At 37.1% G+C, this 26,609-nt stretch overlaps 2 protein-coding genes across 2 annotated transcripts in view; both read right to left on the minus strand.

The window, feature by feature from the left end:
- NRIP1 (nuclear receptor interacting protein 1) overlaps positions 1–2,823 on the minus strand; it is a 43,586-nt gene extending 40,763 nt beyond the window's left edge. The window contains exon 1 of the mRNA XM_014736275.3: positions 2,709–2,823. The gene's annotated coding sequence lies outside the window, so the exon portion shown is untranslated. The remainder of the gene's footprint in view (positions 1–2,708) is intronic.
- Positions 2,772–26,609, minus strand: part of LOC138920860 (spidroin-2-like) — a 46,362-nt gene continuing 22,524 nt past the window's right edge. Inside the window, exon 3 of the mRNA XM_070252106.1 lies at positions 2,772–2,823. The gene's annotated coding sequence lies outside the window, so the exon portion shown is untranslated. The remainder of the gene's footprint in view (positions 2,824–26,609) is intronic.

Consider the following 26,609-nt stretch of genomic DNA (forward strand, 5'->3'; position numbering starts at 1 on the left):
TCTTCCCAATGAGAAATCATGAGATATAACAATAAAAATTCCATTTAGTGAGAAAATGAGTATATTCAAGTGTTTAAGCTAAACTGATTTATGGTCAATTATCTAATTCTAACCAAGAGATTCTGCATTTTTTGTACTATTTATAAATATTTATCAAAATTACCTAATAAATGTTACACTCTGAGATAAACAGAGCACAGAAAGTTTTTGGAGTCCTATGAAATACAATAAAGAGTGATTTTATTTTGTTAGTTATATGGGATGACTATTTCTTTCAAAAGAGGGAGCTAACAAGCGAGCAAGGCAAATCTGGCCTCAGACCCCAAAGAGCTTTATAAGCTTCACACTTTATGTGGTTTGCTTTACATATTTCATCAAGATCTTTTCCTTTGTTTCTAATCACCCATAGGCCTCTCATTCAGGACTTTCCTATACTTAAAAATATAACATGACTGGGGCTGGCCCAGTGGCGCAGTGGTTAAGTGCACATGTTCCGCTTTGGCAGCCCGGGGTTCACCAGTTCAGATCCCAGGTGCGGACACGGCACTGCTTGGTAAGCCATGCTGTGGCAGGCGTCCCACATATAAAGTAGAGGAAGGTGGGCACTGATGTTAGCTCAGGGCCAGTCTTCCTCAGCAAAAAGAGGAGGATTGGGGGCAGATGTTAGCTCAGAGCTAATCTTCCTCAAGAAAACAAACAAAAAAGATATATAACATGACTGTTTTCGGAGTGTAGCTGTATGACAGACAAACTATAGGAAAACCTCATGAAATATACTAGTTCAGAGTCTTCAATTGTATTCTGTTGAATACTAGCTCCTGAGATATATACAAGATCCTCCTGGAGACTGACAGGCCCCTGGCTAACGGAAGGCCTACTGAAAAGATACTATATATTGTGACTCAACTTCCCCAAAATGATGTGACCCCGGGCTTCTCATTCAAACAGAAAAATTGTTTAACTGACATATTTCAAAAAACACACATAACACATTCACTTTTAAAATCCTGAAATATTTAAAACTGTATGTAAATGATATAGATAATCACTAATAATTCATTTTTATATGATTTCAAAGTTGTTCACTGTACATTCTAAATAATCTGTCTTCTTTTCTATCTAAATAATCTGTGTTCTTTTCTATCTGGGAGAAAGATCTAAATTTGATCATTTTTCAAGGACAACTTATTGGCTATGTATATTTACCAGCTGGCTATCCATGATTTATTTATCCAACTGTCATAAGCGGTTGTTGGTTATGTGGTAGAACAGGGTGTTGACAAATTAAGAACAACAATAAACTAATTATATCTTGCAGGTCACAAAAATATGCATGGTTATAACTTTCATTTTAACAAAAATAAAAGTCGACAAGTGGGGTTCACTATTAACTATGTTTCAACAAATATAAAAGCAGATTTCAGGATATCAAATAGTCATTAACACATAATTATACCTGAATGAAAGAACTCAGTATTTATAAATAAGTCTGAGTGATTTAAAAATATCAATTTAGAGAAAAAAATAATATACGAGCATGTGAAGAATGATTAGCAACCAAATAATTACTAACAATTTTATAGTCTTTTTACTAAATAAATATAATGTTTTAAAGATTTTCTTGCTGAAATTATCAAAAAGGATAAGCAGGGTGATGAAAATAAAAGATAAACAGAATGATTAAAATAACAACTTCATCATTAGGTTTTCTGAATTTAATCAGAACAGCGAAGAAAAAGGAGTTAGTATTATCACCGTGCCAACCATATTCAGGAAAGAACAGATCTGGCTCAAAGTGGCCGTGCCCCTTTTGAAACATCACGGTCCATGAAAACACTGTGCATTTTGGGAGATTCTATCTGTTCTCTCTTCTGACCAGAGTTTTCAGCTTGCAAATTCAAAGTGAACTCTTCACAACTAATTAGGAGCACAATGATCAATCACTGTGTCTCTTCCCAGTGCACTTGGAGCAGCGTAAGTCCAAGAGCTTAAGACATGACAAATTCGTTTAGGTTGTAGCTATACTAGAAAACAGGAGTGTTAATCCAAGTAGAATTAACCACTCACTCATCGCTTTCTGTTGCACTGCCCAGTTACTTGCGTTAATTTAATTAGATTATTCTATTATTTCTCAGAAATGCTAAGATACTACTTGCCTTGTAAGAGGCAACCATTTTATATAATTCGAAAAGTAATCATTGACTTTGACTACAATAAATCCACAATAACCAAACATGCTTCTATTTTTCCTCAAAACAATAATTAACTTTTTATCTGAAATCAGATTGCTATTTCAGGTTTTGTATTAGCTGTCCATTTTCTCTGGTTTTTGGTAAAAACAAATTAAGTATCATCAACACAAATACTATTTCTTATTTCAAGTTTCCCAATGCCTCTCTCCAGGAGTAATCCATACCTCTGAATTCTCAAGAATATTTTTTGTGTCTTTCTTACGGCATTTAACCGCTTTCTACTGTTTGATTAAATATTACCATATTTATCCTTTCCTTGTAAGTTCCTTAGCTATAGAATTGTATCTCATTCACTTTTTTAAAAAACCATATTGCCTAAATGAAATACTGTGCGTAAATAAAACTCAAAATACATATCTAGTGATTACAAGCTAATTTATAGCTAAGAAAGGATTGTCTAAAATATATTAAAATCACAATGATTAAAACTTAAGAACTCAGGAAAAATTATCTCACCCTCTATCTCCAAAATTTGAGTCTCTGATTTCTGAGAAAGGAAATTGAGAGGGCTGTTGAAAAGTCGCTCTGATGTCATCTAGAGTCTTCGGGTTGCCCGCTCCTCCTTCAGCATCTTAAGAAGAGGAAAAAGATAGTTTGGCATATATTCCAAATCAGATTCTAGAATATCTTTCGTGAAGTTCTATAAACTTTTCCCAATACCTTCTCTTGCTCAAATTCAATGTAGCAGAAGTCATTTGACAGCGAGACATGGATTGTTTATGAAATATCAATTGTTCATTAAAGGAAAGCAAGAGATTTTTGCTTTCTAGACAATATATTTACTTAATAAAAGCAGTTCTTAAAAAAAAAAAACTGTGAGAAAGATATATAGTTGCTAGGATGCACTTATTAACCTTGTTAATTTCAAATTTCTGTCAAATTAATTCAACTAAGTTATATCTAAAACTTCTAAATTCTCCAATAAGTATACTTCCAAAAAGGAAAAAAAAGAAGAAAAAAATAGGTACAGTTTCTTTCACATTAAGCCTTTTCTGTTTCAAAATACCACCTATGTAACCATTTCAGCACAAAATGCGTAATGTTCACAGAAAGCCTTGTACACCAAAGTCCAAAGCAGCTTTATTGTTAATAGCCAAAATCTGGAAACAACTCAAATGCCTATGAATAGGTGAATAAATTATGATATATCCATACAATGGAATATTTACTACTCAGCAACAAAGAAAGATACACTATTGATATAAACAACAACATGGGTGAATTTCAAAAGGATTATGCTGAGTACAAGAAGCCAGACAAAAAAGAACACACAGTGTGTAATTCTATTTGCATAAAATTATAGAAAATGCACATTAATCTACAGGGAGAGGAAACAGACCAGTGGTTGCCGGGGGATGGAAGGGGAGGAGGGTGCAGGAAGCAGGGATTACAAAAAGGCATTATCTTAATTGTGTTTCATGGGTGTATAGGTATGTCAAAACTTATCAAATTGTACACCTTAAATATGTACAGTTTATTATATGTCAATTATACCTCAATAAAGCTGCGAAAAAAATAAAATTTCTTAAAACGTTATATGCCTCAATGTAGCATTCCAAGCCTAGGATTTATCCTATTGAAAAAAAAGAGAATCATTATATACATTATTTATTTCTAATAGTAAAAAATTTAAAAAACAGCCATTAAATGTCAAAATAAAAAGTTTGGGACTAGTTAAATAAATTCTGATATATTACATGATGGGATACTATGTAGCCATTAAAATATTATTTAAAAAAGTATAGCATATCATTCCATACAACTTATTACGTATTATTAAGTGATAAAAACAGGAAATAGAACACTGGTCAGTATAATTGAACATATATATGTTCAGTATAACTGAATTTTTGTTTCAAAGGTATACAAAATAAATGTAGCAATTACTTCTACATTTAGAGGTAATTTTTATTCTTTGTGGTGATTTATATTTTCTAGTTTCTTTACAATAAACATGTATTACTTTTGTAATAAATAAATTAAAAGATGAAAGTAGCAACAGTCCACAACTGTCCACTCCCTAGTACAAGTATAGGAGAAATACTCCTGGGGGTGTTGCACATTACAGAGTCCTGGGCTGTCACGTCACCCCACCAGTGACCTACCAAACTGCAGTGAGAAAAGGGCAGGTCCGACAGGATGAACCGGAGGAATAATTAGTAAGCTACATGCTTTACCAGTGACAAAGCGCTTTCATGGACATGACCTCATTTGAGTTTCATAACTCAGTGAAACGAGCAGGGAAGGCATTATCCCATTTTACGGAAGAGAAACAGACAATGAGAAGGGCTGGTTAAGGGTCATGCCCCAAAATTAGAGATCTTGGAATCAGATTGGACCTTGACTAGAAATTCTGATAGGAATTCTAACAGGAGTAGGGAACAACCTCTTTTCCTGATTATTTTTAACTAGAAGGCAGTAATTTACACAGGAACTTAAAAATAACCGCATTTGCAATCATATGTATTCCTATTAGAATGTGCCAGGGACTTGGGAACTTCCTAAATCCCTAGTCCCCTCCTCAGAATCTATACCCAAGGCAATCTTGCTCCTTCTCAAAATTACCTATTAAACCACTGAAATTCAAGTAGAATTTAATTGTTCAGTTTCAATTACATTTCTTTCCTTCTTGAAAAATAAACAAGTATAACCTTTTATTTTAAGTTGGAAAAAGAAAGTAACCATAACTATATTTACGAATGCTACAAATAGTGACCCACAAGTTGATGTCAAAAGATCTAACCGAATGGTACTTTAAAATACCACCTTTTGGGCCTAATCTTTTTTTGGTAGACGTGCAGACAAGATTCTCCAGACACGACACTTTCATGAAGAAAATGACCAACTCCTGACAAGAGGAAAAGCAAACCTCTTCAGAGGAACATTACTAATGCACGTGTCAGGAACAGCTGGTGAGGGCTGAAGCATGAACCCTCACATCCCCTGCTCTTAGCAAGACTCCCAGGATGCGAGAGATTTAAAAGGTAAAGAGAGCTCTCAGGTACGGGCCTGTTACTGTGTGTCAGACACTGCGCTAGCCCTTTGATTCATGAAGTTTAAAATAACCCTCTGCGATGACTATTCTCACCCCCATTTTATAGATGAGGAAACTGAGTTTAAGCTACCCCAAATCACAAAATTAATAAGAGCTTAGAATGGAACTCAAACTCTGGCATGTTTTACTTGAAACAAAGACGAGGCCTTGGCAATTCTCTGGAACATAAATCCTGACTTTTCTGTAGTATTACCCGCTTACAATGGTCTCAATTCAAGTAGAGTGAAACCTGTGGTAACGGTACATGAAGTTCACGGGTCTACATTTTCCACATAAAGAGTTAAAAATATCCAGAGCTCGCAATTTTTGTCTGGTATTTTGCCATGTTCTAGAATTATTTGTTTTAATGGTTGGTCTCTATTAAAGCATTGTTTTAACCCTTTTGAGCTAAACATATGAGCACATGAAAGATAAATTAAAAGAATATTTAAAAAATTAGCAAAAGATAATATAAAAAACTACTCTCACAGATGAATATTTAAAAATTGTCTTATATTAATAAATGGGCAAATTAGCCTTAAATCCAAGTCAATGACCAGCATGTGCCAGATGTGTTCTGAATCGTGAAGACAGAAAGCACGTTTACGAATAAGAAAACATTTAAATCACTTGGTTACAATTATATTGTGGAATATTATGCATTAAAATATATGTTTTCAAAGAATATTTAATGACAGACATGGCAAAATGATCAGAACATGATGCTAAGAAAGCAAGATACTAAGCTATCCATTTGTTAGATGAACCAACTTTAGGGGCGAAGCACTGTCCCTTGTGTGGGCATCAAAAGGTGAACGAGACGAGGCATTGGAAGTGCTGAGCTGCTTTCATGTTCCTCGCATGCTGAGGGCCATCAGGCTGTGGAGATACCAGCTTAAACGTCACTTCCTCAGAGGAGCATTTCCTCACCACTTTATGTAAAGTAGCTTCCTCTCTACCTCTTACTTTATTTAAACTCTTTAATTATGTTATTTGTTCTCTGTTTCCTTGATTTTTTTATTTGCATCTACTGAGATACTCATGGGCTTCTGGTCCTGTATTATATTCATAAGGTCTATTACATTAGTTGATTGTTTCCACGTGAAAACAATTCTTCCTTTCTGGGACAAGCGTCCACAGTGAGCACCATACTTAATGGTGAAAGACTGAACGGTCTCTCCTCCAACCCTGGAAGAAAGGCAGGGACGCCTGTCCTAGCCACCACTATTCACACTGTACCAGCGAGTCTACTCACTGCCATCGGGAAGAAATATAAACACACAGAGACTGGAAAAGAAGTTAAAACTGTCCTTCTTTGCAGGCAACATTATGTTGTATGCAGATAATTCTAAGGAGTCTAAAAAAAGCTACTAAAATGACTAAGAAAGGTAAGAAAGGTTGTAGGATCCAAGATCCATATACAGAAATTAATTGCATTTCTATATACTAGAAATAAATAATCCAAAAGTGAAATTTAAAAAATTCCACTCACAATAGTAGCAAAAAGAATAAGCGACTTAAGAGGAAATTTAACAAAAGAAGTGCAAAACCTGTATACTAAAAACTACAAAACATTGTTGAGAAATTTAAAAAGATCCAAATAAAGGAAGATACGTTCCATGTTCATGGATTGGAAGACTCAATATTGTTAAGATGGCAATTATCCCCAAATTGATCTATCTAAATCCCATCATGCTTTTTTACGTAGAAATTGATCCTAAGATATATATGAAAGTACAAAGGACCCAGACTATTCAAAACAATTTTGGAAAAGAGATTAAAATTGCAGGACTTAAACTATCTATTTTCAAAACTTACTATAAAGCCATAATAACCAACACAGTGTGATACTGGCACAGAGATAAACACACAGATAATGAAATAGGATAGAGAGCCCAGAATAAACACATTCATGGTCATTCAATTTTCTTTTTTTTTTTCTTTCTGTTTTTTGTCCCCAAATCCCCCAAGTATATAGTTGTATATTCTAGTTGCAGGTCCTTCTAGTTGTGGCACGTGGGATGCCGCTGCAATGTGGTCTGATGAGCCGTGCCATGTCCTCACCCAGGATCCGAACCAGTGGAACCCTGGGCCACCGAGGCGGAGCACAAGAACTTAACCGCTCGGCCACGGGGCTGGCCCCCTATCATTCGATTTTCAACAAATGTGTTACAGCAATTCAAAGGTACAGCAATAAATGGTGTTGAAACAGTTGGACATTCACATGCAAAAATAAATAAATGTAAACCTTTCTCTCAAAACATACAAAAACAATAACTCGGAATGGATCATAATTCAAATTGTAAGAACTGAAACTACAAAACTTCTGAAAGAAGGCATAGGAAAAAGTGTTGTGGCCTTAGGTTAGGAGAAGATTTCTTAAATATGACAACAAAAGTACAATCCATTAGAAAAAAAGGAAAAATTCGACTTCATCAAATTCTTCAAAAGACATAATTTAGATAAAAGACAAGCCCCCAGAATAGGAGAAAATAACTGCAAATCATATACATGATAAATAAATGGTATCAAGCATATTAAATCCTCAGACCTCAAGAAAAAGAAGATAATCCACTTTTTAAAAATGGACTAAAGATTTGAAGACATTTCACCAAAGACCCATGAATATTTAATAAAGATGCTTATCATTATTACCTATTAGAGAAATGCAAATAAAACCACAATGAGATTCCACTACGCATCCACTAGAATTTTTTTTAAAGACTAAAATTTTCAAAGGTTGAGGAGGATAGGCAGGAATTGAAACCCTCGTACATTGCCTGATGAGAATGTAAAATGGTATATACACTTTGCAAAAGAGTTTGGCAGTTTCTTAAAAAGTTAAACATGGGGCCAGCCCAGTGGTGTAGTGGTTAAGTTTGTGGGCTCTGCTTCAGTGAGCCAGGGTTCGCGGGTTTAGATCCTGGGCACGGACCTAGCACCACTCATCAAGCCATGCTGTGGAGGCATCCCACATAAAACACAAGAAGAGCGGCAAAGATGTTAGCTCAGTGACAATGTTTCTCAAGCAAAAAGAGGAAGACTGCCAACAGACGTTAGCTCAGGGCCAATCTTCCTCACACACACACAAAAAACAAAAAAAAAGGAGAGAGTTAAACATTCACTTATACACTTAACCATATGACACAGCGATTTCTCTCCTGGATATCTGACCAAGAGAAATGAAAATACATGTCCACACAAAACTTGTATGAAAATGATCCTAGTAGCATCAATTACAATAGCCAAAAGCTGTAAACAATCCAAATATCCATCAACTAATGAAAAGATAAGCATAAAGTGACAACTAAAAAAAAGAAATGAACTAATAATTCACTCACAACGATGACCCTCAGAAACATAATGCTTTGTGAAAGAAGCTAGATACAAAAGACTCTATTTGGAGGATTCAATTTATATACGAAATGTCTAGAAAAGCCAAAATTACAGGGAGACAAAGCAGATCATTTCCTAGGACAGGAGAAGGAAGCAGAAATTGACTGCAATGAGCATGAAGGAACTCTTTGGAGCGACGAAAATGTTCTAAAACTAGACTGTGGTGATGGTTGCACATTTGAATAAGCTGACTCAAAATCATTAAACTGAACACTTACAATGGGTGAAGTGTATGGTATGTAAATTATACCTCAATAAGGCTGTAAAAAAATTTTAAAAAGATATACTCTTTACAGAACCATAAAAGTTGCTTTAAAATGAATCCGATCTAAAATAAGTTGTCATTTCTCTCTATTTAAAATAATAATCATAAGGTAAGATAAGCCTAATGTATAACAATTACTCTTTGGAGAATGCAAAAGTAGACTTAAGATGACTATTCACCTGTCATATGCTGCTGGTGGAAATGTAAAATGGTACAACTGCTAAGGAAAACAGTTTGGCAGTTCCTTAAAAAGTTAACCACAGAGTTAACTTATGACCCAGAAATTCTTATTCCTAAGAATAAACAGGAGGGAAATGAAAATTTACATCTGCGCAAAAATCTATATAGGCATGCTCATAACAGTTATTATTCATAACAGCCAAAGACTGGAAACAACCTAAGTGTCCATCGACTGATGAAGGGGTAAAAAAAATGTGATATATCTAGTACAACGGAATATTATTCAGCCCTAAAATGTACATCAGAATGTAGCGGTACATGCTACAACAGAACCTTGAAAATTATCACGCTGAGTGAAAGAAGCCAGTCACACAAAACCATGCATTGTATGATTTCATTTATGTGAAATGCCCAGAATGGGCGAAGTCAGAGACACAAAATAGATTAGTAGTTGTGTAGGGCTGGGGGTGGGGGAGGATGAGAATGGGGAGTGACTGCTAATGGGTATGGGTTTCCTTTTCAGGGTCATAAAAATGTTCAAAAATTAGATGGTAGTATTGGTTGTACACCTGTGTGACCATAAAGAACACTTCAAACAGGCGAATTTTATTGTATGTGAAATATATCTCAATAAAGCTGTAAAAAAAAGTGACTATTCATCCAGTATTTACTAAAACACTGAAAGTAATTTCAGCATGAAACCTGGACTTCTAATCTTACCTATTTGCTTTTGAGCATGTCTCACATTTATCTGAACAGGTTTGTTAGTATCAATTCATTGTGGTTAAATATAAATCACTTTTTAAAAATCAACTGTATTTTTACATGCCAGTAACAAACAGAAAATAGCATTTTAAAAATATCCAACAACAAAAAGTACCTAATGTATAAAAGCAACTTGCAAATACTGTAAGTTCTATACGGAGAAAATATAGTGGAAGACACTAAATACAACCTACATAAATGGGATGACATACCGTGTTCATGATAGAAAGACTCAATATCATAAAATGACAATTCTCCCTAAATTGAAAGCATACATTTAATGCAATGCCAATAGAAATCCAAAAGGTTTTCTAAGTCGATTCTAAAGTATACAAAGGAGAAGTAAAAGCCCATAACAGACAAGTCACTCAACCAAAAAGGAATACAGTAGGGACCTTGCCCTCCCTATGCTGAGACCAATTCTAAAGCTGCACCAAGGAAGTCAGCCTACTCTTGGACAAGAGAAACTGTCTGCTGGAGAGAGACAGACCCTCACATATAAGGAGAGCGATGCTGACAAAAGTGGCGCTGCAGATCGCTGGGGAAAGGAGGAATCATTCAATAGTGCTGACACAACTCGCTATTTATTTGGGGGATAAAAAAGAAACTGGGTCCTCACTGTATAACATATAAAAAATAAATTCCAGAGGGATTAAAGTTTTAAGTAGAGAAGGCAAGCTTTTAATATTCTAAAAATAAACTATAAGAGAATATCTTCATGAAGTCAGAGTAGGGAAGGCTTTCTTAAGACACAGAAAGGGCTAACCATTAAGCATATGATTAGTAAATTCAACTACATTCTAATCAAAAACTTATATTCATCAACAAAGACAACAAAGACAAATGAAAAGATGAACTACAACACGACAAAGCACATTGCCAAAAGAGATTTTGATATCCACAATGTGTGTGTGTGTGTATGTGTACCCCATAACATTTGAATTAAAAATGGGCAAAACGCAGAGGGGCATTCTGTCAGAGCCCGAGCAGGATGAGGGGGTGTCCACAGAGGAGCGGAGGGAGTCAGAGCCCAAGCTCTGGAAGGGAGGTTTGGGGGCAGCAGGACCCTGCACAGCAGTGGTCCAATACTGGGTGTCATTGCCCACACAGGGGCAGGAGGGTGCCCACAGAAAGATGCACCAAGCTGTGCAATGCAGGAGTCCAAGCAGAGTGGGGAGGCCTTCTATGTGAAAGGTCTTTGAAGCCCAAACAGAATTTGGGGGAGGGGTGCAATGGATATGGTGGATTGACTACAGATAGTGAGACTGATCAAATAAGTAAATTTGGGTTAATGGTAAGCAAGTTCCTCACTTTTAGAGAAGGAGGTACAAAAAAGGGAGAAAATGTGATTTAACTCCAGGGTGGGAGGGAAACTGGAGGTAGCAGTATGACCGACGAAGGACACCTCGAAAGAAGACAGAAGCCAACTTGAAAGGGATCCTGCTGGCTAATTCAGGGCAAGATGAGCATCAAAATAAGTAACAGCAGTAATGGATTATAGGTCAGTGAATAAAATATGGAATCATGAACTCACACTGATACAAATAAATCAATTAATTAAAGTTTGATCAGGAAGGAGATATGTACATAGCTTCAAAGCACTTCCACACAAAATAATCATTAATTACAGAGGGCAAATGAGTACTTTCACAGTAGAGAAACCTGACAAATACCATCTTAATCAAGCAATCCAAATGAATAGCAAGAATAACGGGTCAAAATGAAAATTGTGTGCCACCTGACAAAACACAAAGATAAGACAGCATAATGTCTCTGCCATTCCTCCCAAACTTCATAACTTGTATCTAATCATTAGGAAACAGCAGACAAACCTAAAGGAATGCACAGTCTACAAAATAACTGGCTTCTATAGTCTTCAAAAGTGCCAAGGTCTTGAATGTCAAACAAAGACTGAAGAACTGTTCCAGTTTTAAGGAGACTAAAAAGACATGACAAGTAAAACGCAAGGCATGATTCTAAACTGGATCCTTTTGCTATAAAGGACGTTACTGGGACGACCTGTACAAACTGAACGAGATCTGAGGATCAGACGATAGTAATGCATCAATGTTAATTTCCTGATTTTGATGGTTTTATTGTGGTTTATGGGACAACGTCCTTGTTTGTAGAAAATATACACTCGTTTATTCATGGGTGACGGGGCATCAAATCAAATCTTCAGAAGAAAAACATTTCCTCTTCATTGTACTTGCAACTTTTCTGTAAGTGTGTTATTCAAAAATTTAAAAATACAAAAAAGAAATGCACTTAATGCATATTTTAAGTACGTAATGGACAAAATTTTAAGTACGTAATGGACAAAAGACATAAGCAAGCATTTTGTGAAGAAAAATACCAATATCACAATGAAAGCAATACCATGAAAGAATAATCACATGAAAAGATGTTCAACCTCATTAGCAATCACAGAAAAGCAAATTAAGTCCACAGTAAGATGCCAATTTGCAGCCACTATTTGGGAAAAGTTAAGAAGCCTGACATTTCCAAATTTTGGCAATGATTTGGCTCAACGGCAGCTTCTGATATATTACTAGTGGAAAGTAAACTGGTCCAACGACTTTGGAAAACAATCTGGCATTATCTCATAGAATTGAACATTCCTACACTTCTACTCTTAGAAGTGTATCCTAGAGTCTTGCACATGTGCACCAGAACACATATAAAAGAAAGTGGACATTAGCAATGCTTGTAATAGCTATATATACAGTATATACACACACAGATAGCTGTATTAATGTACAGATATATTATCAAAAATAAATAAAACAAGAAAACAAAAACATCCAGCAACAATCCAGATGTCTACCAGTAAGACAGTAAATAAGTTTATACAATGGACTATTACTCAGCAGTGAAATAAACAAACCACTACATATAACAATATAAATAAATTTCAAAAAACCACAATGAATGAAAAAAGCAAGTCTCAGAAGGCTACATAGAGAAAGCTACCATTTTTACAAAACTCAAAAAAGTAAAACGAAACAGCAGATTTTTTAAAGATCCATGTGATAAAACCAGTATTACTAAAAAGCAAGCAAATGATTAATACAGAATTGAAGAGCGCTGGGGGTCAGGAGGGCAGTAGAGGCAGAGATACAGGCGAGGCGAGGCACATGCTGAGAGACTCGGGTTTCTGAGTAAAGTTCTGGCGCCATGTTGGTTGCTGGGTTCTTGGGAGATCATTTTAATACTGTGCTTCATAATTTAAATTTATTCTTGTAGACATAAAAATAAGCTGCTATATTGTGGCAAATCAGAGTTTTACATTGACAAGAATCTTGTTGAGGTATGCATCTTAATAATTTGCACTAATGAACAATGTTAACCACGAGGCAAGAGATTTTCCTAACTCCTTTTTTAAAAACAAAAACAGGGGCCGGCCCCGCGTGGCTGAGTGGTTCAAGTTCCACATGCTCCACTTTGGTCACCCAGGATCGCAGCTTCGGATCCCCAGTGTGGACCTACTCCACCCATCAGCCATGCTGTGGAGGCATCCCACATACAAAAAATAGAGGAAGATGGGCACAGATGTTAGCTCAGGGCCAATCTTCCTCAAGGTAAAAAAAAAAAAAAAAAAGAGGAAGATTGGGAATGGATGTTAGCTCAGGGCAAATCTACCTCCCCCCAAAAAAAGCAAAAACAAAAACAAAGGAGTCTACAAAGAGATACACACAAGAACTTGAAAATAGACTTGCAGATAAAAACTTATGGCTTGGTCAATCAAGGAATGAGGCTAATTCAGAACTACCATCAATTTGGTCTCAAATAAAACTAAGCATAAATGCTTCCTTAATTACTGCAAATTTGCAGAACTCTCTCATGGGAGATGGTCATTTTGTGAAAATTACTTAACATGAGAAACAGGCAAACTGAAGTAATTCCATATACTTCAGGTTCTGAACAAACAGTGTTTCCCCTCTAAACATAAACACTTCCCCTCATTGGTTATATAGACCAGTGGTCATATATTTATCCTGATTGGCCAAACATGTGATGAGAAAAGCCTAACTCATCTTAAAGAGAAAGATCTCTCTGCCTAATAAATAATGCCTTAAATTTATTATACAGTACTTTTATCTGACAGATATAATTCAATTTCTCAACAACCCTGCATTATAGGTAGGGCACATCTTACCAAGCAACACCTACTTCATGTAGCACAATATTTTAAAAATTTTAAAGTAAGTTAGAAATGTTACTGATGTTCTAAGCCAGATTTTCTATCTACATATTTCTTGAGAAGTTACCATATGAAAGGTACTTTGCAAGGTGCTTCTTAGATTTTACATGATGCACACAGACTGAAAATCTTAGCTATGTGCTGCATCCTTATTAAATGCAAACAAGTACAACAATCTGGTTAAAAGGCATCTTGGACTAATTCCTCTTCAAAAGAAAAGCCACTCATCCTGATTTATACATCACATAAGATATATCATACCGATCCTTTCTCTTGGCTTGGATTGCCATCGAATGATATGCCTGAGCATTAACTGTAGGCTCTACAATACTGAGGAAGTTGGGGTGAGGGAAAATAACATGTTTGTTAACAACACACGTCCTTGAGAAGGATCATTGCATCCTACTACAGAGGAAACAGACATAAACTAAATCCATACCATTGGTCCTTGTGGTATATTTCTCCTTTTATGTGTGTGTGTGTGTGTGTAAATATATTTTTTGTTTGTTTGTTTGTTTTTCTTTTTTTTTGCTGAGGAAGATTAGCCCTGAGCTAATATCTCTGCCAATCTTCCTCCACTTTATATGTGGGTCACTGCCACAGCATGGCTGATGAGTGGTATAGGTCTGCACTCAGGATCCGAAACTGCGAACACAAGCGTGCCAAACTTAACCACTACACCATGGGGCTGACCCCTTTATGTATATTTTTTTGTTTGTTTGCTTTTTTAGGAAGATTAGCCCTGAGCTAACATCTGTCACCAATCCTCCTCTTTTTGCTGAGGAAGACTGGCCCTGAGCTAACATCTGTACCCATCTTCCTCCACTTTATACGTAGGATGCCTACTACACCATGGCTTGCCCAGTGGAGTGTAGGTCTGCACCCGGGATCCAAACTAGCAAACTGTGGGCCACCAAAGTGGAATGTGTGAACCTAACCGCTGCAGTACTGGGCCGGCCCCCAGCTCTTTACGAATCTTTTTAACATGGTTTTGGGCTTTAAAAATGAGACACTGATTCAAAGAAAAAATATATTTAATATGCAATTTTTGAAACCAGAATATAGCAGGCGCTAAATAAATGCTGAGTATACAAATGCTTCTTTGCATACTCCATTTTAAAATTACTTCCAGTGTTTCCCTGTATTTGTTCAATGGAACATAAAATATCCCTCCCCATATAACACTTTATTTCTCCATTTCCTGTTCTCTTCTTGTTGTTTTTTGAATTTATATTCTTTTAAAAGCCATTTCTTATTGTTAATGGCCAATGTCATCCTTTTTAAAAATATATATTGATCCTTCCTTGAGAAATATAAATCCAGTTGTTTATTTGACATTTCCATTTGACATCCATAAATTGTTTATTGACATCTCAAATTTAACACATCGATAACTGAGTCCTTGTTCTTCCTAATCTCAAATAATATCAACTCCATTCTTCTCATTGTTCAGGCCAAAACCCTGGCTGCCATCCTGGATGCCTCTCCTCCTCTCGGAGCCCACATCCAGTCTGTCAGCAAATTCTGAGGGCTCTGCCTTGGGAACATCCAGAAGCCAACCACTTCTCGCTGCCCCCATTCAAGGCCCCATCATCTCTCCTGGAGTATTACAACAGCCTCCTAACTCGTTTCTTTGCTTCTGTTTTTAACGTCCTTGGGTCTATTTAACACAACTGATGAAGTGATTCTGTGAAACTGTTATATTGGGTCACTCCTTTGCTCCGAACTGTCCAGTAGCTCCCGGCTCTGAGCTCACTTCCTGTGCGTCTCCCTCATTCGCCTCACTCTAGCCACAGGCTGTTGACTAGAACACTCTTCTCCCCAGAGAGCTGACGCGCTAGCTCCCACACCCACTTAGACTTTACTCGAGTCATCGAGGTGAGACCCTCCCTGGACATAATCTGAAACCTCACACAGCACCTGCCCAGACCTTCCGTGCTCCCTTCTCTGCTTCAGTTTTTATTTCGCACTTGTTCATGAGAGACCACGAAACTGAACTGCTCTGCCTTGTTTCTCTATCTCACCAATAGAATGTGAGCTCCAAGGGGCAGCCATTTCCCCCTCTTGTTCACGGCTCTATCCTCAGGGCCGAGAAGAGTAAATAGATACTGAATGAATCAAGGCATGACTGTCGTACTTTGTGATCTCATAGGAAAGTCTGCAGAAATTAACAAACTGTGATCTTCCTTAGCTGTGACAGACACTGTGTAGCCCTCTCAAAGACATCCTCACCCTTCCTTACATGCTGGCAGAATGCTCACTCTCTTTCTCTCATGAGGTGAATCTTGAAGAGGTCAAGCCACTATGACAAGTAGTGTTTACTCTGACAATCAGGGGTTCAGGCACAGGCACATGATGCAATTATGGCCAGTCAAGTTTACTAGGAAATGTTTTCCTCACTTAAAAAAAAAAAAGCAGGGGCTGGCCCAGTGGCATAGTGGTTAAGTTCACATGCTCTGCTTCAGTAGCCCGGGGTTCACAGGTTCGGATCCCTGACACAGACCTACATACGGCTCATCAAGCCATGATGTGGCAGCATCCCACATACAAAATAGAGGAAGACTGGCACAGATGTTAGCTCAGTGACAATCTTCCTCAAGCAAAAAGAGGAGGATTGGCAACTGATGTTAGCTCAGGGCCAATCTTCCTCACCAAAAAAAAAAAAAAAAAAAAAGTGCATGGAAAAATGGCCATCTTGCAACCATGAAGAATGACACTGCCAAAATACTCAAGATACAGAGTAGAAAAATGGAAAATACCATGCAGGTTCTTGATACCATCATTATGACAATTAACAACCCGCACTGCAAACTTCCTGCTGAATAAGATGATATATCCCTCATTGTTTGAGCTATTTTAGTAAGGTCTTCCAGTGCTTATATTTTAATTGATACAAAAATATTTTTAAATATTCACACAGTTTCCTGCAATGTGTTAAGTCGAACTAAAATGAAGACGGGTGTCAGGTGTTCTCCCCCTTTTTTATGCTGCATGCCTAAAGAAGACGTCATGGGACAATGAAAGAAGATCTCTCAATGTGCCATATTTTCTCATAGAAATAATTTCATAAATAGTGTGTTTGTTCTTCATTAAGAATTGAAAATAAACATCTGACCAAAGCAAAGGCAGTCCAAATATAGAGCTTCAAGATAATTTAAATAGTAAAATTGTGCTCGTAACCACTCTACGGCTAACCAGGTTGTGCAGAACTATTAGTGCATTAGCACTCACGCAAAGTGGGGAGAAAGGGAAGGAGGGAGAGGAAGTCAGGGGGTAAGGAGCGGGGCACGGGGCCAATCAGGACATGATGAAGGGAACAGGAATAATCATGCTTCCTTTGTGGGTGCACACGCACTGGAAGGCAGCTGGGCGACACCTTCATTCATCTGGGACTCTCCCCTTCGTCCCTGAAGTGATCCTAGACGGGAAGGGAAGGGAAGCTGTGCATCAGCCATGGTGTGAGACAAAGGGCCAAGAGTCATCAGGTTTTGATTTTTAACTCAAAGCCAAACCATCAGTCAGTAACAAGGCCAGAACTATAGCTGTCCAAAACTCTCAGTCTTCAAGTTCTCAGTACAACCACCTACACCTACACCGCCTCCCCACAAAAGTCTCATAAACTCTGAACATTCCTAGAATCGTAAAATCCCTACGCCGTTAATAAGTTACTCTAGACATAATGGAACCAAGATAGAGGATATAAAAAACAAACTTTATACAGGTTAAACTTAACGCTATACTTAATATAATACCTACAATAGATGGTAACTATTTAATTACCAATCTTTTATTAGCTGTCATTTTGAAAAATTACTGGATGAATTATGACTCAAAAACAATTATTGAAAGCTGCTGAGAAAAGTAGAGATTTCCTTTAAAATCTTCTCACCATATTCTACAACTGTAAACAAAAGCAATAAAAATGATTCTGTTGGCAAAACTTCACAAAGTCACCATGACTCAACCTCAGCGAGGACTTCAGTCCAGAGTACGCGCGACCCTGGTGAGGCTGCCCGTCTGCTGACCTCACTAGGACCCTCACCTCCTCCTGCTCACCCCTGCTGCTCTGGGTCACTCTACAAACGGGAAATGAAGCCGGAGGGGAGCAGATGCATGAACAAAGACTGCACGAAAAGTGTAGAGAAATGGAATGACCAAAAAAGTGGATGCTGTCTCAGTCCGCTCAGGCTGCCAGAACAGAATTCCGTGGACCGGGTGGCTGATAAACAACAGAAAGTCATTTCTCACAGGTTTGGAGGCTGGGGCGTCCAAGATCAAGGTGTGGGGAGAATGGTGTTTGGTGAGAACCCAGCTCTCTGGCTCACAGAGAGTCATCTTTCTGCTGTACCTCAGATGGCAGGAGGGAAAGGGGGCCTCTCAGGACTTTTTCATAAGGGCACTAATGCCATTCACAAGGGCTCTGCCGTCATGACCTCATCACCTCCCAAAGGCCCCACCTCCAACACCATTGTCTTGGGGGTTCAGATTTCAACACAGGAATTTTGAACAAATATGAACAAACATTCAGACCATAGCAGATGCAATGTAAAAATCTGTTTTTACAAAATATAAATCAAGTGCTGTTTTGACTACCAGCAATTCAGAATATTTTAGTATTTTATCTTCACGTAAGTCAACTAGATAAAGCATTACACAAATGAAAAGAAAAAAGTACTTAATCTCCAAATTTCAACATTAACCATTACATCAAAAAATTCAGCACTATATTTCCCACAAGTACTCAAGGCCATGCCCAAAGGGTATCTATGGATTAACAAGAATAACCAAAACTTACTGCATACCACGTGCCAGGAACCTCATTAAGTGTTTTCTATGGTTTAATTCCTTTAATTTTCACCACAAGTCTATAAAGTTATTCCCATTTTACAGATGAGAACACTGATCCTTAGGAAGTAAGATAATCAACCCAAAATCAACAGTCACCCAGTAAGTGACACAGCTAGCACTCAACACTTGTTTAAAACCACCACAACACAGTGTCTCAGTACTTGTCAAATTCAATTCATTTACCTGTAAACACTGCTATGACTCGAATGTGGTTTCCTAAAGATTTTTAAGAAACCTCAAATATATTTCTACACTTTAATGACACAACATGGAATTCAAGTTTTTTTTCTTTTTTTTAAAGATTGGCACCTGAGCTAACAACTATTGCCAATCTTCTTTCTTTTTTCCCTGCTTTTTTTTCCTCTCCAAATCCCCCCAGTACATAGTTGTATATCTTAGTTTGGGTCCTTCTAGTTGGGGCATGTGGGACACCGCCTCAACATGGCCTAATGAGTGGTACCATGTCCGCACCCAGGATCCGAACCCTGGGCCGCCGAAGCAGAGCGTGCAGACTTAACCACTCCGCCACGGGGCCAGCCCCAGAATTCAAGTTTTTAAAACAACTATTTGGAGGGTTAAGTCCCAGCTGTTATGATTTTTATTAACTGTGTGGCAAGTATATACCAATTATTGACAACAGCACTAAGTCACATGTTATCTCACTTAATCATTACTATAAAAATAGACATTATCCAACCTTACAGATGAAAAAACTACGGCTCAGAGAGGGGAGTGACTTGCCCAGTCGTACAACAGGTAAGGGGCAGATCTGGGACTCAGATTCAGGTCATGTGCTTCTATGACGCAGTCCACAAACCCACTACCCAAGAAGGCCTCCACAGTGTCGCACCAATTGCTTTGGTCAACTGTCTCCTGCTCATTTCATGAAAGACTAAGAGCCTGTTTTTAAATCACTGGTCAAGTCTTCTGCACTAGTGCTCTGCTGAGGACACAAACAGAACCATTAGTCCTTGCCACCCTCACCAGCCTCTTTAAACAGACATACATCTCCAGGGTAGAAGCTTCTGGCAACTTTTATTAACGAATTCACCAAAGCCATTGCTTTGGTTACTACCATGGCATAAGCACCCAGAATTTTCCTTACTGGAATAAAGCCTGTTAAACCTTTTGGCAGGAAAATCTCTAGGACCTTTGTAAGTATCAAACAGCTGAGGGAATGTTGATACTTTAAAATAAATCTTGACCCAGTAAGAACTGGCACTAGGCCTTTTCTTTTCTTGCAGTCAGCAAAACTACAAACCTATACAAATTCAAATAGGGGCACACATTTTGAAGCACCTGCATATGCGGCGAGTCACTTCACAAGCTTATACTTCATACTGAAAACTTTTTTAACCTGGATATGTAGGCAGAAATCAGTGAAAAACCTAGAACCGCCACACAATGCAAGAAAAAGCAAGCTGATGTGGGGCTTTATTGATTGTTTTCTCTCAAAACTGTTTTCCCTAGGCGAAAAAAAGAATATTACTACTGGCTCCTATGCACCTTGCCTTATAGTTATAGTTCAAATGCGTTCAGAAGCTGCCGGTTTGAAGCCTGTATTAATCTAGATCTTTGGAGAAATCAAATGAAGTCCAGTTCAATCACCCGATAAAAACAAGCAAGTGCGAATGGGGGGAGAAGAGCTGGAGAGGTGCGGACAACTGGGTTAGCAGGTGGTAGAGGCTAACTGGTTCAAACTCAAAAGGAGTTCAAAAGCATGGACCAGGGTTTGTGGAAGCGACGAAAGAGAAACGCAAAATGTTGTGGAAGAAAAGGCCCTAAGTCAGAAGGGTGTGCTATTGAGTAAAATAGCGGGCATCCACAAACCTATTTTATTTCTTTTGAAAAACACAGAATTAACAATATTGTCAGTAACATATTATTTTTCTAAAACATGACACTGGTGACAACAAACTTTATTTCCTCATTTACTTTGCATAATTTTCGTGATGTGTGTTGTATCTTCAGTTTACAGATCAGGAAACTGAGACTCAGGTTAAATGATGTGCTAACAGTCTGTGTGGCAAGCTACGGCTCAAATCTAAATCTTACGGTTCTAAGACCAGCATTTTCCACGCCACTGTATTAAACTGTGGCCACGACGGCAGCTACTCTAAGTGTCTACACAAGAGGTAAAAGAGAAATATATCCTTTGGGTTAAATTTCATTTTATAAAACACAGAAACGGAACAACTACTTCTGCCTTCTCTCAGGAGAAAACAGGAATCCCATCCCTAACAAATGTTTTCTTTTAAAATACAAACTTACAAGCTAATGACCACTGATCACGTGATAAGCCGATCAAAAACCAGTGTACATGCTGGACTGCGAATGTTTGAAACAGTTCACGTATGTTCATTTCATATAGTTTTGGTGTTAAAAAAAAAAGGCAGCATGATAATCTCCATTTTATATTAAAGTAACCAAAATGAAGAAAGGGTACACAATTATAAAAGACTTACAAACTAAGAAAACAGCATTCTGTGGTCACCAGACTAGGTTTAAATTGTATGTGACTTTCCAACAAATACTGTAATGATATTTTTCACCCTTAACAGAAACTCATGAGAGTACTTAAATAAAATGCAAATGTTACCCATTTCTTATTTCCTGAAATTACTGGGAAAATGGCAAATTAGCATGAAGTCAGTATTAATACAAACTCCACGCACCTATTTTTAACACACTTGCCAAAGTAACTTTAAAAACATTCACTGTCAAGATATATCCATTTCTATTAGGATAACACTTAGACGTTCTTTCAGAATTTTTGTCTGTAATATAAAACAAAACCAAAGGATTGATTTTTTTTAGCCGCCATTAAAAAGCAGCTAAATATTTTCTAAACTTTATGACCCAGGTAATAAAATAAGGGCTCTGGGTACTGGCTGCCTAAATATATCTGGGTAGCCTATAAGGTTAACTTCCCAAACCTATTTAGTTGCCAAAAGAATATTATCCAAATTGCACATCATATTCTGTTGGCTAAGGAAGACACAGAAACCACAATCGTTGCCTTCTCCTTACAAATTCAGTCTGTTACCACTTTGCGTCACCAACATCTGAGCACTGAAACACACAAGACCAGAAGGGCCAGCATTTTATGTGTGATGACAGTATTCATGGTTTAAGGTGCTGCTTCTATGAAGCTCATTTTCTCCCTGAACCTCAACCCATCTGTTTCTTTGAACTAATTTACAGCTACCACCCAGACATACATGATACCCAGGTTCTGTTTTTTAGGGGGGGAAACCTCTGAAAGTCAGAAACTAATTCCATTCCTAGATACTGTTCTCGGCACCAGAACTATACCCCAACAAATTAAAAAAGTTTCATCATCCCAAATTCAGTCCTATGCAGAATCTCCACTAGCCAGGTAAGCTATTTCGTTTTAAACACTCCTAAGAAATAGAATTGAAAGGGATGGGGTCGCCTTTAAGAAATTTATGGAGATCTGTGAAACAATGTCCTTCAAGAAATGTATTTTACCCCAATGTAATTCAATATGAAGAATTAAGGATCAATTTTGGAAAGTTAACAAAACTTTTAAATTCATTCATCTTTGAAAACTGTTGCATTCTAAACAGGTAATTTATTACTTCCACCTAAGGCATCTATATTTTCTTTCTTGTTTCAGATGAATAGTAAAGAGACTTACTATAGCCAACATTCAGCTAACAAATTAAATCAATTTTGCCATTATTCAGATGAGGAACATTAAAACAAAATTCTGCATATTTCACGTTAAGTCATACCAAAGAAACTTAGATATTCAACAAAACACAGTTTGGCTACTACCACAAATACTCACATCACACTTTGGAACCAGCAAATTTCTAACACACATGCTGTCATTTCCTCTTCACACAAACTACACAGATAAACAGTTGAACAATAAGTTTAAACAACTTGTGTAATATAACACAGGATGAATTTTTACCCTTTTTTAATTGTTTCTAAAGTTGTTCTTTCATCAACACTTTGATTGATCACCCATTATGTGAGGCATCAAGCTGAGTGCTTTGTAAATCACAAATTTATAAAGGATATGGTCCCTTCCCTTTGGAAGTTTACAATCTTGCAGAAGAGATGAATAAAATAAACGCAGTGTGAACGGTACTCATCAACAACTAAGGAGAGTGGAAGATGACACATGTTCCTTTCTTTAGGATGATCATACAAATCACAGGATGGGTAGCGTTTTGGTAAAAGAAAACTGGTGGGGATCACAAGACATCTAAGATGAAGATGGAAAAATAGTGCGGCAGTATAAGAAACATGCAAGTAACATGTTTAAGGAGAAGAGAGATGAAATACGATGCTGGGACAAGCACAAGCCAGACAGAAACAGGACTTGGCCTTATCTTGTGGGCAAAGGTCTTTCTTCAGGGTTATGACACTTTCTTCAGAAAGTTTTATTGTGTTATAGCACACAGACTGTGCTGGATAATAAAAACTAAAAGGCAAAAGACCAGTTAGAAAGCTACTTCAGGAACTAACAATCGCAAAGCACTAAAGCTTAAATTTGGAAGATGGCAGTAGAAAGAAAGAAATAAACCAAAACTCATAATTCTTCCTGTTCTAATGAAAATGATTATTGAAAGAGTAATATACAATACACGGTTGTCTGCGATGATGTGTTCAATATATAAAGGTATAATATAAAACCAAAAACTTGCAAATAGACTTGCAGGAAAAACTTTACTTAAATCATCTCATAAAGTTACCTATTCTATAATGGTATAAAGATTCATAACATCTCCTTTGAAAGTATTCTAAGGTGTCATACACCATTTCTGAATATGTCTCTGATTATACTTTTGTACTATTTTAAAAACATTTATTGTAGGTGGCCTAAAAAGAAAACTTTCAAAAACTACAATTAGAAAATACCTGTATAAAATGAAGACAATCTATACTATATAGGAATTACTTCTTAAAAACTGTCAAGGTCTGCCTGATTCATACCAAAATACCAAAATATAATGTATGTCTCTATAGTTTACAGAAACAAAAGAAATATAAATGCACTTCTCAAACTGATTACCAACATTATTTTATGACCCAAATAGAAAAATGCACATATGTATACCAAAAAGATAAATTACCTGACCATAACAATAAACCGTATTTTTTAAAAATCTCATATCTACATATTACCTTTCATAGGGATATACATAACAATTTGATGAATAAACTACTTCAACTAATGCAAATTATCAAAATATATTATTATATATACAACCAAAAATTTCATTTTCTCTTGCTTTAAATAGTCTTCCCCCAGAAAATCAATTAAGGTAAATTTGCAGGAATGAAAAAAGTATATCTTCTCTCTGCATTCAGTAAATATTTAGTCATTAAAAATTTATGAGCTCCTTCTACATGCCCAGCATTTTTCTTAAAAAAACACTTTATGAAGGTATAACTGATACACAACAAGCTGTACATATTTAATGTATACAACTTGACGAGTTTGGAGATAAGTATGTACTTGTGAAACCATCACCACAATCAATGCCATGAACGTCTCCATCACCTTCAAAAGTTTACTCCCGCCCTCTTTATTGGTTTTTTATGTGATAAGAATACTTAACATAAGATCTACTTCTTAGCAAGTTTTTAAGTATAAACTACAGTACTGTACTATGCTGTACAGGAGATCTCTGGGACTTATCCATCTTGCATAACTGAAAGTTCGTATCTTTTGACCAACACTTCCCTGCCTCCTCCCTCCCCCAGTGCCTGGAGACCATTCTGCTCTCTGCCTCTCTGAGTTTGACTGTTTCAGATTCTTCATATAAGTGGGGTCATGTAGTACTTGTTCTGTGTCTGGCTTATTTCACTTAGGATACTACCCTCTAGGTTCATCCCCGTTGTCACAAATGACAGGATTTCCTTCTTTTTTAAGATTGAATACTATTCCATTGTATGTAAATACCTCATTTTCTTTATCCATTCATACTGACGGACACATGGGTTGCCTCCATCTTAGCTATCGTGAATGGTGCAGCAATAAACATGGGAGTGTAGGTACTCTCTTCAAGATCCCGATTTCAATTTCTTTGGATATATACCCAGAAGGAGGAGCGCTGGATTACAGGGCAGTTCTACTGTTAATTTTTTGAGGAACCTCCATACTGTTTTCCATAGTGGCTGCACCAGCTGATGCCCAGCATTACTCTAGGTTCTTTCAGATACATATCAGTAATGAACAGGACAGAAAAAGATTCCTGCCCTCAGGGAGCTTTCATTTTAGAAGGGGAAAACAATCAACAAACAACTAATTTTTGGGAAAAAAAAAATTTCATGGTATTTTTAAAGGTGATAAGTGCTGTGGAAAAAGAACAAAGGAGAGAGGAAAGGGAGGGGGCCTCCACTTTGAGTGCAGGGGTCGCCAGGCTGGGCCTCCCCGAGAAGATGCCAGGGCCTTATCAGCTACTGCATGCACCTTAGTTTTACTGCAACCGAGATGAAGGCTTTTCAGCAGAGGAATAATTTTCCTTTTTTTTTTAATAGCCAGTAAGACGCACTATTAGAAATGAATGTCAAAAAGTATAGTTGACTTCATTTAAAAGGGAAGAGGGCGTACTATAAACAAAGAAAACGTGTTGGTGGGTAAGGCTTTGAAACAACTATCTCCGATCTGGAACTTAGAATAACAGCTGACACAGGCACTGATGGCAGAGGCACTCACGGGGTTTTACCCACCACAACAACTCCCTGTGTGACCACTTTCACAGGCCAGTAGTCCTGTGTCCAGATTCTGCATCCTGAACACTAAAAAGCTTAAAGCAAAGCAATTTGGTGGCAAAATCTGACTCAACTTCATGTGAGACAGATTATAGTTCTCGATTTCTCTTACTCCGCAAATATATACATGAACAAACATTAATCCTCAAAATTTAGGTAATCTTTAAATATCCTAATTAATGAAAAGTCATAGGCAGATCTAGATGTATACATACACCCTTTTCTTTTTAAACTGCTCTATTTTATTCAGAAGATAGTAGAGTTACATCATAAGGTTTATCACATTCAAACTAAATCAGCCATGTTTTTTTTTAAAAAGAATAGAAACAAACTAAAATTCTGCCCAGCATAGAGTAAGATGGAAGATGTGAATCTGTTGTTACAGATTTTGATTTTACAGTTTAAAGATACACATTTTTCATACAACACGTCCCCTAAACGCTGGCTAATTGCTTTATCTGGTGTTCAACCAAAGAAAATGTTGTTTATTCCAACACTGAAGGGAAAACAAGTTGTTTAAGACCTACTAAAAGATGGTGTATCAGCATCCAACATGGTATCTTTCTTTCTATTGGATTTTTTTTCTTTTTTTTTTTTGCTGAGGAACATTAGTCCTGAGCTATTATCTGTTGCCAATCTTCTTCTTTTTGCTGAGGAAGATTGGCCTTGAGCTAACATCTGTGCCCATCTTCTTCTATTTTGTATGTGGGAGGCTGCCACAGCATGGCTTGATGAGTGGTGCGTAGGTCCATGCCTGGGATCCAAACCTACGAGCCATGTGCCACCAAGCAAAGCATGCAAAGCATGCAAACCTAATCACTACCCCACTGGGCCAGCCCCCTCTATTGGATTTTTAAGGATAATTTTAACTAGATATGAAATTGACTAAAGCATTTCTTTAAAAAACTC

Source organism: Equus caballus, chromosome 26 (assembly GCF_041296265.1).
Source record: "Equus caballus isolate H_3958 breed thoroughbred chromosome 26, TB-T2T, whole genome shotgun sequence".
Lineage (NCBI taxonomy): Eukaryota > Metazoa > Chordata > Mammalia > Perissodactyla > Equidae > Equus > Equus caballus.